We start from the raw sequence: 15,574 nt of genomic DNA, 5'->3' as shown, positions 1-15,574 counted from the left end.
ATGTGATGGTGATACAGGAGGCTTCCGGGCAACTTCGAATCGTCCCATTGTTGCAGCGCGGATGGGTAGACATGGAGGATGAGGATGAAATGGAGATTGAACTTTCCGGTGGGGCCAGAGGAGTCATGCCAACTAACACTGTGGCAGACATGGCTGAGTTCATGTTGGGGTGCTTTACAACCGACAAGCGTATTGTCAAAATCATGGAGGACAACCAGTACTGGATCTTTGCTATCCTTGACCCCCGGTATAAAAACAACATCTCGTCTTTTATTCCGGTAGAGGGGAGGGCCAATCGCATCAATGCTTGCCACAGGCAATTGGTGCAGAATATGATGGAGATGTTTCCAGCATGTGACGTTGGCGGCAGGGAGGGCAGTTCCTCCAGTAGGCAACCAAGTTCTCACCGGTCCACACAAACGAGGGGCACACTGTCTAAGGTCTGGGACACCTTGATGGCACCCCCTCGCCAAAGTGCCGCCACGGAGGGTCCTAGTGTCACCAGGCGTGAGAAGTATAGGCGCATGTTGCGGGAATACCTTTCCGACCACAGCCCTGTCCTCTCCGACCCCTCTGCGCCCTACACGTATTGGGTGTCGAAGTTGGACCTGTGGCTTGAACTTGCCCTATATGCCTTGGAGGTGCTGTCCTGTCCTGCCGCCAGCGTCCTATCTGAGAGGGTGTTCAGTGCAGCCGGTGGCATCATCACTGACAAGCGCACCCGTCTGTCAGCTGAGAGTGCCGACCGGCTCACTTTGATAAAAATGAACCACCACTGGATAGAGCCTTCATTTTTGGGCCCACCTGTGTAAAGCACCCCAACATGAAACTCCATGTCTGTACTCAACCTCTCCAATTCCTCCGCATCCTCATACTCATCCACCATAAGCGTTGCACAATTCTGCTAATACTAGGCTCCCTCCACCCTGATTTCCCCAACTCTGCTGGTTAGAGGCTCCCTCCACCCTGATTTCCACCAACTCTGCTGGTTAGAGGCTCCCTCCACCCTGCTTTCCCACAACTCTGCTGGTTAGAGGCTCCCTCCACCCTGCTTTCCCACAACTCTGCTGGTTAGAGGCTCCCTCCACCCTGCTTTCCCACAACTCTGCTGGTTAGAGGCTCCCTCCACCCTGCTTTCCCACAACTCTGCTGGTTAGAGGCTCCCTCCACCCTGATTTCCACCAACTCTGCTGGTTAGAGGCTCCCTCCACCCTGCTTTCCCACAACTCTGCTGGTTAGAGGCTCCCTCCACCCTGATTTCCACCAACTCTGCTGGTTAGAGGCTCCCTCCACCATGAATTGGTCCAAACTGGGCTGTTTAGCTGCTCCCTCCACCATGAATTGGTCCAAACTGGGGTTTTTAGAGGCTCCCTCCACCATGAATTGGTCCAAACTGGGCTGTTTAGAGGCTCCCTCCACCATGAATTGGTCCAAACTGGGGTTTTTAGAGGCTCCCTCCACCATGAATTGGTCCAAACTGGGCTGGTTAGAGGCTCCCTCCACCATGAATTTGCCCAAACTGGGCTGTTTAGAGGCTCCCTCCACCATGAATTTGCCCAAACTGGCCTGTTTAGAGGCTCCCTCCACCATGAATTGGTCCAAACTGGGGTTTTTAGAGGCTCTCTCCACCATGAATTGGTCCAAACTGGGCTGTTTAGAGGCTCCCTCCATCATGAATTGGTCCAAACTGGGGTTTTTAGAGGCTCCCTCCACCATGAATTGGTCCAAACTGGGGTTTTTAGAGGCTCCCTCCACCATGAATTGGTCCAAACTGGGGTTTTTAGAGGCTCCCTCCACCATGAATTTGCCCAAACTGGGCTGTTTAGAGGCTCCCTCCACCATGAATTTGCCCAAACTGGGCTGTTTAGAGGCTCCCTCCACCATGAATTGGTCCAAACTGGGGTTTTTAGAGGCTCCCTCCACCATGAATTGGTCCAAACTGGGGGGTTTTAGAGGCTCCCTCCACCATGAATTTGCCCAAACTGGGCTGTTTAGAGGCTCCCTCCACCATGAATTGGTCCAAACTGGGGTTTTTAGAGGCTCCCTCCACCATGAATTGGTCCAAACTGGGGTTTTTAGAGGCTCCCTCCACCATGAATTGGTCCAAACTGGGCTGTTTAGAGGCTCCCTCCACCATGAATTTGCCCAAACTGGGCTGTTTAGAGGCTCCCTCCATCATGAATTGGTCCAAACTGGGGTTTTTAGAGGCTCCCTCCACCATGAATTGGTCCAAACTGGGGTTTTTAGAGGCTCCCTCCACCATGAATTTGCCCAAACTCTGCTGGTTAGAGGCTCAATCCACCCTGATTTTCAAAACAAATGTTGGTGCCAACCTCAACTTACTACAAGGGCCAAATTCACTGCTGGTGACAAGCTCTCCTCACTGCAAGTGCCAAATACACATGTTTCAAGGTGTTTTCCTACTGTCAGAGAGGTGGTATTGAGTGTGTAAAGTGTGTAGTTGTTAGGCTGTGATGTTGGGGTAATAGAGGGTCTTTGGTGTGTTAGATGCCCCCAGACATGCTTCCCCTGCTGTCCCAGTGTCATTCCAGAGGTGTTGGCATCATTTCCTGTGGTGTCATAGTGGACTTGGTGACCCTCCAGACACGGATTTGGGTTTCCCCCTTAACGAGTATCTGTTCCCCATAGACTATAATGGGGTTCGAAACCCGTTCGAACACACGAACAGTGAGCGGCTGTTCGATTCGAATTTCGAACCTCGAACATTTTAGTGTTCGCTCATCTCTAGTGGTAAGGTAACATAAAAAACTGTATTACTTATCTCTCCGGGCAGGGTTCGCGCCTACTCCTGTTACTCTACCTGACGTCACATGACCCGGGTCTGCATCCCAGGTCATGAGACATCCCGGACGTCATTGAAGATGACTGACACCACCGAGGACTGCACCAGAGCCAGAGATAGGTGGAGGGAAGGAGGATGAACCGATATCCAGAGCGCCGAGATACAGGCCCTGGAAGCATTTACCATATGCTGTATGGAGGATCTATGGTAGGCCTTAAAGGAAAAATCTGAGAGGTGGTCAGGAAGAAGGCAGGCATCTCCCACTAGGAGGGTACCCTCTGCAAAGTCAGCAAATCTAGCTAAGAAACCATCTAGAACTTCCGCCTGGTTAGGGTTAGGAAGAGAAAGATCGGCAGAGTTAAACATGGGGCCTGCCAACTCCCCCTCAACAAACAGGAATCAACCTGAACTATCAGAGGAGGCAGAATTAAACTACCATGAGACACAGCGCCCTATCACGATACTAACTTCCTTGGACTTGGACTCTGGGTAACAACTGTGATACGCATCAGGGTACCTGGGGGATGAGAAAGTGGGGGCAGTGCCCTTACAGAAATGCGTCTCCTGGATAAACGCGACATGGGTTATCTAAGTCCACCGTAGGTGGAGCAAGGAGGATCACCTATCGGTGGTGTTGAGACCGTCAACATTGAAGGAGAAAAACACCAAGAAGTCCATCACCGGCCACCAGAGAACTACAGAGGGGAAGAAACAAATAAACAACACACAAAACAACAACATTAGAGAGAAAAGAAATAAAAAGGGGGGAGAGGGGGGGGGGGAGGAAACAAAAAGGGAAAGGCAAAGGAAAGAGAGAAGCACAGAAAAACCCAGCAACAATAAACACTAAATCCTGGTCTAAACTAACCTAAGAACGGTCACAAAAAACAGTGGGAAAACCCACTAAAGCAGGTCTCGGGAGCACAGCACCGCAGCAGGCGCCCAGAGAGCTGCCAAATCTAACTACTAGGGGGGAACGTAATACAACAACATGGTGCTACCCATTCCCCAGGCAGTAAAACTTAGATGCCCGTAAGGCAGAGAATGAAAAACAGGGGTCCAGAACCGGAGACGGGAGGACGGCCCGAGAAAACAAAAGGGTGGGATAAACTACAAAAAGTGATCCACACAACGAACAACAGACCCCAAACAGCGGGTCAACCAGTCGCAACATGGAGCCACAGAGCAAATGATTGGTCAGGTCCCACCGACCATCATGAACTGAGGCCAGCCGCGGCCCCCGCCAGGGTAAAAATACTAACGGACAGAGAGGAAGGAAAGCACAAAGATAAGGCACAGCAAAATCCAGCAGCAAATCAAGTCAAAGTACCGGAAGAACAACAGTGCTGTCTATTTCTGAGTTTTTGTTGCATTGTGCATTTGGAAGAGTGTCGGACTCCATTTTGGTCATGCACGCCACTCATCTTCATAAAGCTAATTTTAATTAGCGCATGATATGGTTAAATTACACTTACATCCCTTAATTCATTTATAGGCTCAGGTCCTGAGAGAGTACATTTTTTGGTATATGCTAAGTATCATATGGCTTAAAGAGGACATTTCACTATCTCCACCAAGTCCAGCTCCTTACATCATTTAATAGCTGCTGCTCCACTGATTCTGGAACACTTAGAATGTTTTCTCTAGCCCCCACCATTCTCAAGCATTCAATGATGTTAGTTTTGGTGCCTGATATGCTATTTAGACTCTGTCAGGAGGGCGGTATCAGGCACAAACAGACAAGGGGGTGTGATTCTGAGCTCTGACACTGGCTGCCTGATTGGAGCTCTGAATCTCACCCCCTGCCTGACACTGTCCTTCTAACATTACAGAGCTTAAATAGCACATCAAGAACCACAGCTAACTGCGCTTGTTGCTCAGGAATAGTGAGGGCTCTTTAAATACACTGGCCTGTAATTTACTGGAGACAAAGGTCCATAGAGAGATGTCATTATAGTGCAGAGTCCCACCTAAAATAGGTTGCCTTGGCAGATGGACTTATACAGTTGTATCAAAATTTTAACCAACAACCTCATTTTCATGTATTTTTTATATAAAGTATATATTAGCAGTAATGGCTGGTGGTAGCAGAGTGCTATTGTGATGTAGAAATGCCCCATTTTATGTGAGAACGCCCCAATGTTATTTTACTTAGCTTATGTTGCATTTACCAATTCAAAAATCCCCACTGATGTTAAAAAAATTACTTATTGCAATGACACAATGCCTCATTGTGATGTCACAATAACACATTGTGATTTCACAGATCCCACTTTATGTCACAAAAAACTATTGTGATATCAAAATACTCCATTGCGATTTCAAAATTAGCCATTGTGATGCAACAATTAGATAAGATAAGTTAATCCTTTAATAGTCCCACAGTGGGGAAATTTCAGTATGTTACAGCAGCTTAGTAATACAGATACAGGGATAATACACAGTAATATATTACGGAAGCAGACACACATAAGCTGAGAAGAGAAGATATACTAGGAGTCCATAGCAGCTAAGGAACAGAAGAAGAAACAAGGAAGACTTCATAATTATAATCATTAGTTTTCTGTATGGAGTGATGTTCGCTTGGTCTGATGTAGATTATACAGCCTGATCGTGGTTGGAAGGACTTGTGATAGCGCTCCTTCTCACACTTTGGGTGAAGCAGACGGTCACTTACAGTACTGCCAAGTGCCATCAAGGTCTCATACATGGGGTGGGATTTATTCTCCCGCATGGAGGTCACCACAGACAGTATCCTTCTGTCACCCACCACCTGTACTGGGTCCAAGGGGCTCCCCAGGACAGAGCTGGCCCTTCTGATCAGCCTGTCAAGTCTATTTCTGTCCCTGGTTGATATACTGCTCCCCCAGCAGGCCACACCGAAAAAGATGGCTGAAGCAACCACAGAGTTGACAAAGTCCCTAAGAAGTGGCCCCTGGACTCCAAAAGCCCTCAGCCTCCTGAGCAGGTAGAGTCTGCTGTGGCCCTTTCTGTACAGCGCCTCCAGGTGATCAGCCCAGTCTAATTTATTATTGAGGAGCACACCCAGATACTTATAGGTCCTGACTATCTCAATGCATGTTCCTTGGATCTCCACCGGGGTCCGAGCACTTCTCCATTTACTAAAGTCCACCACCATCTCCTTGGTCTTCCCAGCATTAATCCTGAGGTGGTTCCGCTGGCACCATTCAACAAAATCCTGGTTTAAGTCTCTGTATTCCCTATCGTCAACATCAGTGATAAGGCCTACTAGTCTGTAGTGTACAGTGTGAAGAGAAATGGGGCAAGAACTGTACCTTGTGGTGCCTCCATACTACAGATCACAGTGTCAGACACACAGTCCCAGGCTCTCACATACTGAGGGCGGTTTGTGAGGTAATCTAGTATTCAGTTGGACAGGTGCTGGTCCACACCACCAAGGTTCAGCTTCTACCTCAATAGCCCTGGCTGAATGGTGTTGAACGCACTGGAGAAATCAAAGAACGTTATCCTCACAGTGTTCCCGGGTTTCTCCAGGTGAGAGAGAGCTCTGTGAAGAAGGTGGATGATGGCGTCATCTACCCCAATGCCCAGCCGATAGGCAAACTGGAGGGGGTCCAGAGCGGAGCTCACTAGGGGGCGTAGGTATGTCAGGACCAGTCTCTCTAGGACCTTCATCAGGTGGGATGTCAGTGCTACAGGTCGGCAGTCTTTGTAGCCCATCTCTACACACTTGAGACTCTTTGAGGATCAGATAGTCAGGTTGCAGTTGACTGCAAGTCCATGGGGGTTGGGTCTTGGTGTGTGAGGGGAGGGGGGTTGGCTTGACCAGCATGTGAAGGGACAGTTGGTTTGGAGTCAAATCTATTGAAGAATAGATTAAGCTCATTAACCCTGCTGTTCTGTTCGGGTCAATATGACCCGAAATGATTTTTGAGACCCTGCAGATTTTTTTTAATGAGGATTTGAAACTAGTGGTTCCTTGACTTTTCCTCATTTGTGGAGCTCTACATTTTTTTTTTGTTTTTGTTTTGTTTTTTTGTTTACTTTTTGCTACACGCTGATTGTTACACTTGTACTGTTCGGGTCAATATGACCCGATAGCATTTTATACTGTTCTACAGGTCTCTGATTATTTCTGACTGCAAAAGTTATGTTTTTTTATGTGTACTTCATCTCCAAATGGTGGTGGTTTCACTATTCTTATCAGTAAGCAAGTAATTATCTAGTCTGTTTGTGAGAGAGCAGACTGGTTGTCTATCATTCAAAGGGTAAAAGTTTGTGGAATTGCGAAACTGGTCGCCACATATTTAGAGCTACAATGTGTCTTGAAAGGTTTCATGACATTTCGAGAGTACTGCGGTTTGATTCTAAAACAGATAGAATGGAAAGAAGAGCTAAAGATAAACTAGCCCCTATTAGAAATGTTTGGAATCAATGGGTAGAGATTCTACCAAAATTGTATAACAGTGGTGAAAATGTAACTGTTGATGAGCAACTGGTGGCACTCCGAGGTAGGTGCCCATTCAGACAATATATACCAAGTAAGCCAGCAAAATATGGCATCAAGATCTGGACACTTTGCGACAGCAAACGTTCATATGCTCTAAATGTTCAAGTGTATACAGGAAAAGCCCCCGATGAAAGACCTGAAAAAAATCAGGGTATGCGTGTTGTTCTAGATTTGACTCATGGACTAAAAGGACAAAATGTCACATGTGACAACTTTTTTACATTCTATCAACTAGGCCAGATGTTGAAGAAAAAACAACTTACAATGCTGGGTACGATGAGAAAAAACAAACCTGAACTACCGCAAGGTATCCTTAGCAAGAGAGAGGTGGACAGTTCAACTTTTTATTTTTCTGGAAATACAACTGTTGTTTCTTATGTTCCGAAAAAAACCAAACAGGTAATTCTCATGAGCACAATGCACCATGACAATGCCGTAAGTGATAGAGAAGACAGAAAGCCTGACATTATTTTGGATTATAATGCCACAAAGGGAGCAGTTGATACTTTAGAGCAAGTAATATCAACATATACATGCAAACGCAAAACCAATCGGTGGCCAATGATTTTATTTTATAACATACTGGACGTTTCTGCATACAATGCATTTGTCTTATGAAGAGAAATCGACCCCGAGTGGAACCGGAATAAGCTGCATAAAAGAAGATTATTTCTTGAGGAATTGGGAAAATCCCTGGTGAGGCCATATATTGAGAGCAGAAAAGTGACCCCCAGAAGTGAGGGAGCAGCAGCCATTGTAAAAAGTGTCCAGTATGCTCAAGAAAGAGACTCCACATCCACGGCCTCCACCAGCACAGCTACCAGCAAAAAAAAGGAAGAGATGGAGCTTCTGTCCATCCTCCTGTGACAATAAGACTAATCTGACATGTGCTGGATGTTCAAAATATCTGTGTAAAGGACGTGTGTCTTATTATTGTGCTCAATGTAAAAACTAGAGATGAGCGAACACTAAAATGTTCGAGGTTCGAAATTCGATTCGAACAGCCGCTCACTGTTCGAGTGTTCGAATGGGTTTCGAACCCCATTATAGTCTATGGGGAACATATACTCGTTAAGGGGGAAACCCAAATTCGTGTCTGGAGGGTCACCAAGTCCACTATGACACCCCAGGAAATGATACCAACACCCTGGAATGACACTGGGACAGCAGGGGAAGCATGTCTGGGGGCATAAAAGTCACTTTATTTCATGGAAATCCCTGTCAGTTTGCGATTTTCGCAAGCTAACTTTTCCCCATAGAAATGCATTGGCCAGTGCTGATTGGCCAGAGTACGGAACTCGACCAATCAGCGCTGGCTCTGCTGGAGGAGGCGGAGTCTAAGATCGCTCCACACCAGTCTCCATTCAGGTCCGACCTTAGACTCCGCCTCCTCCGGCAGAGCCAGCGCTGATTGGCCGAAGGCTGGCCAATGCATTCCTATGCGAATGCAGAGACTTAGCAGTGCTGAGTCAGTTTTGCTCAACTACACATCTGATGCACACTCGGCACTGCTACATCAGATGTAGCAATCTGATGTAGCAGAGCCGAGGGTGCACTAGAACCCCTGTGCAAACTCAGTTCACGCTAATAGAATGCATTGGCCAGCGCTGATTGGCCAGAGTACGGAACTCGACCAATCAGCGCTGGCTCTGCTGGAGGAGGCGGAGTCTAAGATCGCTCCACACCAGTCTCCATTCAGGTCCGACCTTAGACTCCGCCTCCTCCAGCAGAGCCAGCGCTGATTGGCCGAATTCCGTACTCTGGCCAATCAGCACTGGCTAATGCATTGTATTGGCGTGATGAAGCAGTGCTGAATGTGTGTGCTTAGCACACACATTCAGCTCTACTTCATCGGGCTAATAGAATGCATTGGCCAATTAGCGCTGGCCAATGCATTCTATTAGCTTGATGAAGCAGAGTGTGCACAAGGGTTCAAGCGCACCCTCGGCTCTGATGTAGCAGAGCCGAGGCTGCACAAGGGTTCAAGCGCACCCTCGGCTCTGATGTGCACTTGATGGTGCACTTGGTGCACTTGAACCCTTGTGCAGCCTCGGCTCTGCTACATCAGAGCCGAGGGTGCGCTTGAACCCTTGTGCAGCCTCGGCTCTGCTACATCAGAGCCGAGGGTGCGCTTGAACCCTTGTGCACACTCTGCTTCATCAAGCTAATAGAATGCATTGGCCAGCGCTGATTGGCCAATGCATTCTATTAGCCCGATGAAGTAGAGCTGAATGTGTGTGCTAAGCACACACATTCAGCACTGCTTCATCACGCCAATACAATGCATTAGCCAGTGCTGATTGGCCAGAGTACGGAATTCGGCCAATCAGCGCTGGCTCTGCTGGAGGAGGCGGAGTCTAAGGTCGGACCTGAATGGAGACTGGTGTGGAGCGATCTTAGACTCCGCCTCCTCCAGCAGAGCCAGCGCTGATTGGTCGAGTTCCGTACTCTGGCCAATCAGCGCTGGCCAATGCATCCCTATGGGAAAAAGTTTATCTCACAAAAATCACAATTACACACCCGATAGAGCCCCAAAAAGTTATTTTTAATAACATTCCCCCCTAAATAAAGGTTATCCCTAGCTATCCCTGCCTGTACAGCTATCCCTGTCTCATAGTCACAAAGTTCACATTCTCATATGACCCGGATTTGAAATCCACTATTCGTCTAAAATGGAGGTCACCTGATTTCGGCAGCCAATGACTTTTTCCAATTTTTTTCAATGCCCCCAGTGTCGTAGTTCCTGTCCCACCTCCCCTGCACTGTTATTGGTGCAAAAAAGGCGCCAGGGAAGGTGGGAGGGGAATCGAATTTTGGCGCACTTTACCACGCGGTGTTCGATTCGATTCGAACATAGCGAACACCCTGATATCCGATCGAACATGTGTTCGATAGAACACTGTTCGCTCATCTCTAGTAAAAACGCATGAACATGTTCAGTTTTTTCTTTTTTCTTTCTAAAATGGTTGAAGTTTTTATGATTTTTCATTTGTTGATTTATAAAATTTGTTTTCAAAAAGATAAATTTCATGTTTTAGTAATAGTAATGTAAAGCTTCTTTATTATTTGTGTGCAGAATGTCAACAATCGAAGATAATTGCAAAAAGCCTGTGTAACCTTTTTATGAAAAAAAATAAAAAAATTTAAGTGTGAATTTAAATTTTTCTTTTGTTTATGATCAAACATGTTCACATACAGTATTTCAATGAAAAAAGTATTCAAATAAAACAATTAGAGTAGCTAAAAATCAAGAATTAATAGGTCGGGTCATATTGACCCGGGAACAGTACAAGTGTATAGCAAATACGAACAGAACAGCAGGGTTAAACCATTTTCTGTCACCTTCTATCTGAGGACCAGCCTTTTGTTTATGTCCAGATATCACCTTCAGACTGTCCCACACCTTCGAGATTCTATATTCCCCCATCTGTAGTTCCCTCTTCCGCCTGTAGATGGCTTTCCCTTCACTAATCAGTTGTCTCAGCTATTTCTGCACCTCCCCCAGGCCATTTTTGTCCCCAGATATAAAGATTCTCTTTTTCTGCTTGAGAAGGGCTTTAATCTCAGAGTTGATCCATGGTTTGTTATTGGAGAAACACATCACTTTTCTAGTTGATACTGTGCTGTCCACACAGAAATTAATGTAGTCCATTATGCACTTTGTGAGTCCCTCAATGTCCTCTGGAAATGAGTCTTGAAACACTTCCCCTAATGTTATATCAAAACAGTCCCTCAGAGTCTCAACACTTTCTTCTGACCAAATTTTCACTGTACGGGTAACCGCTGGTTCTCTGCGCACCAGTGGAGTGTAAGTGAGTCGCAGATGTACCAGGTTGTGATCCGATCTGCCTACGGGCGGTAGGGCAGATGAGTTATATGCATCCCTTACATTGGCAAAGAGCAAGTCCAGCGTTTTGTTGTTTCTTGTGTGGTAGGTTACATACTGTGCGAAACCTGGTAGAGTGGATGTTGGAGAGTCATGGTTGAAGTCTCCCGCCACCAGAAGGAGGGTATGGGGATGAGATGATTGCAGCTCGCTCACAACAGCATGTAGCACCTCACAGGCAGCATCAGCTTTAGCAGAGGGGGGACATATGCAGCTTGCACGATAACATGTGATAATTCCCTTGGCAGGTAATTAGGTCTCATGCTCATGGCTAGTAGTTCAATATCTTTTTTACATGATTCTTACTTAACTACAATATATCCAATATACCCTATTATTATATTACACTATAGGGTTGAGCCGATCTTGACTTTTCAGGATCGATTTTGAAATAGGATTTCCGATCATTTTTCATTCAAACCTGATCTCGATCCCAATTCCGATCCCAATGTAAGTCAATGAGATTTTTTTACTAATCGGAGATCGGATTTTAAAAACAATCCTATTCACTATACAACAAGGAATCTAACAATTAAACGCTTTAATTGTTAGAATCCACTCTGTGTAGTGATTTTTTTTTAATCACTAAGTAGCCAGTGGATTTTTTTTTTAATCCTCTGGATACTTAGTCCACCCTGGTGACCACTTACCTGCAGAGATGGTTGGTCCGGTGCCCCGGTGTTCTTGTTCTTCTTCGCATCGCTGCCCCCTGCCTCCCAGGTTAGGAGAGTGTGGACGGGTACTGGGACAGGAGACGTCACGTCTCCCCGCCCTGTACCCGCCCACACTCTCCTAAGCCACAAGCCCTGCATTCTTCCTAGCTCTTTAACACTAACCTGGGAGGCGGGGGCAGCGAGGCGAAGAAGAACGAGAACACCGGGCACCGGACCAGCCATCTCTGCAGGTAAGTAGCTAATAGAGATGTTAGCTAGTCTCCCATTAGAATGAATGGACGCAGCCGGCACGCAGGGGGTTAAGGCTGTGTGACGGCTGCTTCCATTCATTCCTATGGATCCGCAGCGGAGCCTTCACACTGAGTATATACTCTGCTCAGAATGAGCGGAGCGTATACTCAGTGTGAAGGCTAACGTTGTTAGCTTTTCCCACAATGCTTGGACAGTAGCAAAGCATTGTGGGAAATAATCACCGATCTCGATCCCACCTAAAAAGATTGTGTTTGGAATTCCGATCGCAATCGTGAAATTTTCTTGATTGCCGATCGGAATCTGATCTTTTCCGAACACGATCGCTCAACCCTATACACTACCCATTATACCCATAGAAATGTCATTATAACATACTATGATGTCACAAAGGTCACTATGATGTAAAATGTCCTTCTGTGATGTCAATATACCTAAATGTGATGCCCTGATGTGATGTTAGAGAGTTGACGATGTAATAATGATTCAATATAAAGTCACAATGCCCCATTGTAATGTGACCATTCCGACTGTGATTTCACAATGCCCCATTGTCATGTCACAATGACACATTGTGTTGTCACATTTACCCCTTGTGATGTCAGAATTACAGATTTAAGCATCATTCAGGGGGCTGCAGGATTGAATCCATTTACTGAAACATTAAAAATATTATAAAAGTATATACTATATACCCGTGATGGTGAACCTATGGCACACATGCCAGAGAGGGCACGCAGAGGCCTCGCTGCTGACTTGTCATTCCCCAGATCACTCAATAACGGGCACTCCGGTACAGGATTCCCCGTTAGTGAGTGATCATTTCCTTCAGCTGTATGTACCGTAGCTGGGACCGCAGAGTGTGACCTCTGCCCCAATGTAGACGTGATAACGTAAGGATTCGAACCAGCGCTGCAAGGCTACAGTGCTATCCACTGAGCCACTGTGCTACACATATTACTATGTGGGAAGAAGGCTACTGTGGAATATATAACACTGTCTGGGGGCCCAATGTGGAGCATATAATACTATGTGGGTGCCACCGCGGGGCATATAATACTGTCTGGGGGCCACTGTGGAGTGGACTATACAGGTGTGGAAGTCTACTGGTATGGGTTATCTTTATGCCATTTTGTAATATTACTCTGTGTTTCTAGCTACTACCTGAGCTACATTTTCCTTTTTGGACTGTGCATATTAACTTTTTGTATTCATTCATGTGTAGTTCATTTGCTATGTATTAGCTTGCCTTATCATATCATACACATTGGTATAGCTATTTCCATTTAATTACCATGCTTTTCGGTTGCTGGCATGTCCAGTTCTAAGATTTTTATTGGTCTCTTTCTCCCTTTCTTATACTTTTATATTATTCTTATGTCCATTCTGCTCATTTTTTATTATTTTATTGAGTAATTAATAAATGTGTTTTTATACAACTTGTGGAATTTTTTTTCTTTGTGTGTGCAATTTTCAAGTCTCACTATTTGCATTGCCTTGTGTAAATTACCAAACTAGTCTTTAGTAAAACAGTACCATAAATAGCTGAACTCTCTCACTCGCTCTCAACAAGAATGAATCAACACTCTTCAAGGTTTAGAGGAGAAAACTGCAGTAGCCTCCTGTTCACACTCTTTTGTATTCCACAGTTAGGGCAGGTTCACACCTGTACCCAACTCCGCTGTGCAGGTTTCCGTTTTCTGCCGGCAGAAGATGGAAACCTGCATTCACAGCCCGCCGGTGAGCACCCGTGAGCGTTTTGTGAAGTCCGCGGCGACACCATTTTGTTTTGTTTTTCATTCGGACACAAAGTCCTGCATGTCTGACTTTGTGTCTGGTTAAAAAAAAAAAAAAACGGTTTCACCGCGAAGAGCACAAAATGCTCACCGGCGCTCACGGCCGGACACTTTTCAAACCCATTCAAATGAATGGGTTTGAAAACTGCCTGACGGTTTCCGTCTCCTGCTCAATTTCTCGGGCAGGAAACAAAAACCTGCATAACGGAGTTCGGGCACAGATGTGAACCCGCCCTTACCCATAAAAGCTGAAGTAATGGACTTAACATAGTCAGTTTGTTTCCTGACAAGTTAACATTTGCTGTAGATCTAACTCCAAGTTAGCTCTGACTACCATGAGTTTGTTGTTGAGGCAATAACCTAATAACCTATCTGGATAAGAACTGGACTTACATGGTGTATTTTTGCTCACAAATGAACACAAAAATGCTTGGATTTTTGTTGAAAAAAACCCTTAGTTTTAAGAAACACATCTAAAATGAATGCATTTTTGTATGCCCTTTTGAGCAAAAAAGAACCTGTAAATTAAGCCTTAGTTTAATGCCTTTACTACATTTTTGAGGATAAATGTGGAACACCAACAGAGTGAACAGGAGGATATTGCAGTTTTCTCTGTGCACTGTTTTCACTCTAAATATTGTTGGATGGAGGTAAAGGTTGGTTCACACTAGCGCTTGTATTCCATCCGGAAGGAGTCCACATGGACACCCCCCAGACGGAATACAATCGCAATTGCAAGCGATGTGCTGGCAAAGCACATGGAGCCCAATAGTCTATGGCGTCTGTGTGCTTTGCCAGCACATCACTTGCAATTGTGATTGTATTCCGTCCAGAGGGTGTCCATGCGGACTCCTTCCGGACGGAATACAAGCGCTGATGTGACGCTTTTTATGCTACCTATTAATCTATAGTCTTTCTTGTAATGTATTGATTGTGACTCCTGGAGAACATGTGTGTGCATGTTGGCAATACTGATGGTTTTTGTATCTATGGTCGTGATGGAGAACCTATGGCGCGCATGCCAGAGGTGGTACTCAGAGCACTCTCTGTCAGCACCCATCTGTGGAGCAGATTATACTGTTTGGGGCCCACTGTGGAGCAGATTATACTGTTTGGGGCCCACTGTGGAGCAGATTGCACTGTATGGGAGCCACTGTGGAGCCGATTGTACTGCGTGGGAGCCACTATGGGGTAGATTGTACTGTGTGATGGCCCTTCACTATTTTTATCATGCAGTATCTGTTTTATAGCAGACAAGTGATATCATTACTGACCATCCACACAGTATTAAAGTTCATTTGCCATGTTGACACTTTGTGATAAATTAGTGGGTTTTGGGTTACAGTTTGGGCATTTGGTCTCTAAAAGCTTCACCATCACTGATCTAGGAGGAATGGACAGTGTTGGGTGTGAAAGATGACTGAGTGGAAGGTTTGCAAAACGATGGGTGAGAGAAAATAGATTAACCCCTTGCAGTAGCACTCATGTCTTGTTCTTTGAATGTGCATACATGACACCTTTTAAAAACTACAGAGGAATACTCAGAGCATTCATCTACAGAATAATGATAACTATAAGTACAAAAGAAAGTGAAATAGCAAAACACACAATTATTTAATCATTAGCTTTTCTAATCAAATTATATACTGCGTCTTCCCAAAAAGTTGAGGCAGT

This window comes from Leptodactylus fuscus, chromosome 1, assembly GCF_031893055.1.
Source record: "Leptodactylus fuscus isolate aLepFus1 chromosome 1, aLepFus1.hap2, whole genome shotgun sequence".
In the NCBI taxonomy this organism is placed as follows: Eukaryota; Metazoa; Chordata; class Amphibia; order Anura; family Leptodactylidae; genus Leptodactylus; species Leptodactylus fuscus.
Note: the sequence above shows the minus strand (reverse complement) of the source record.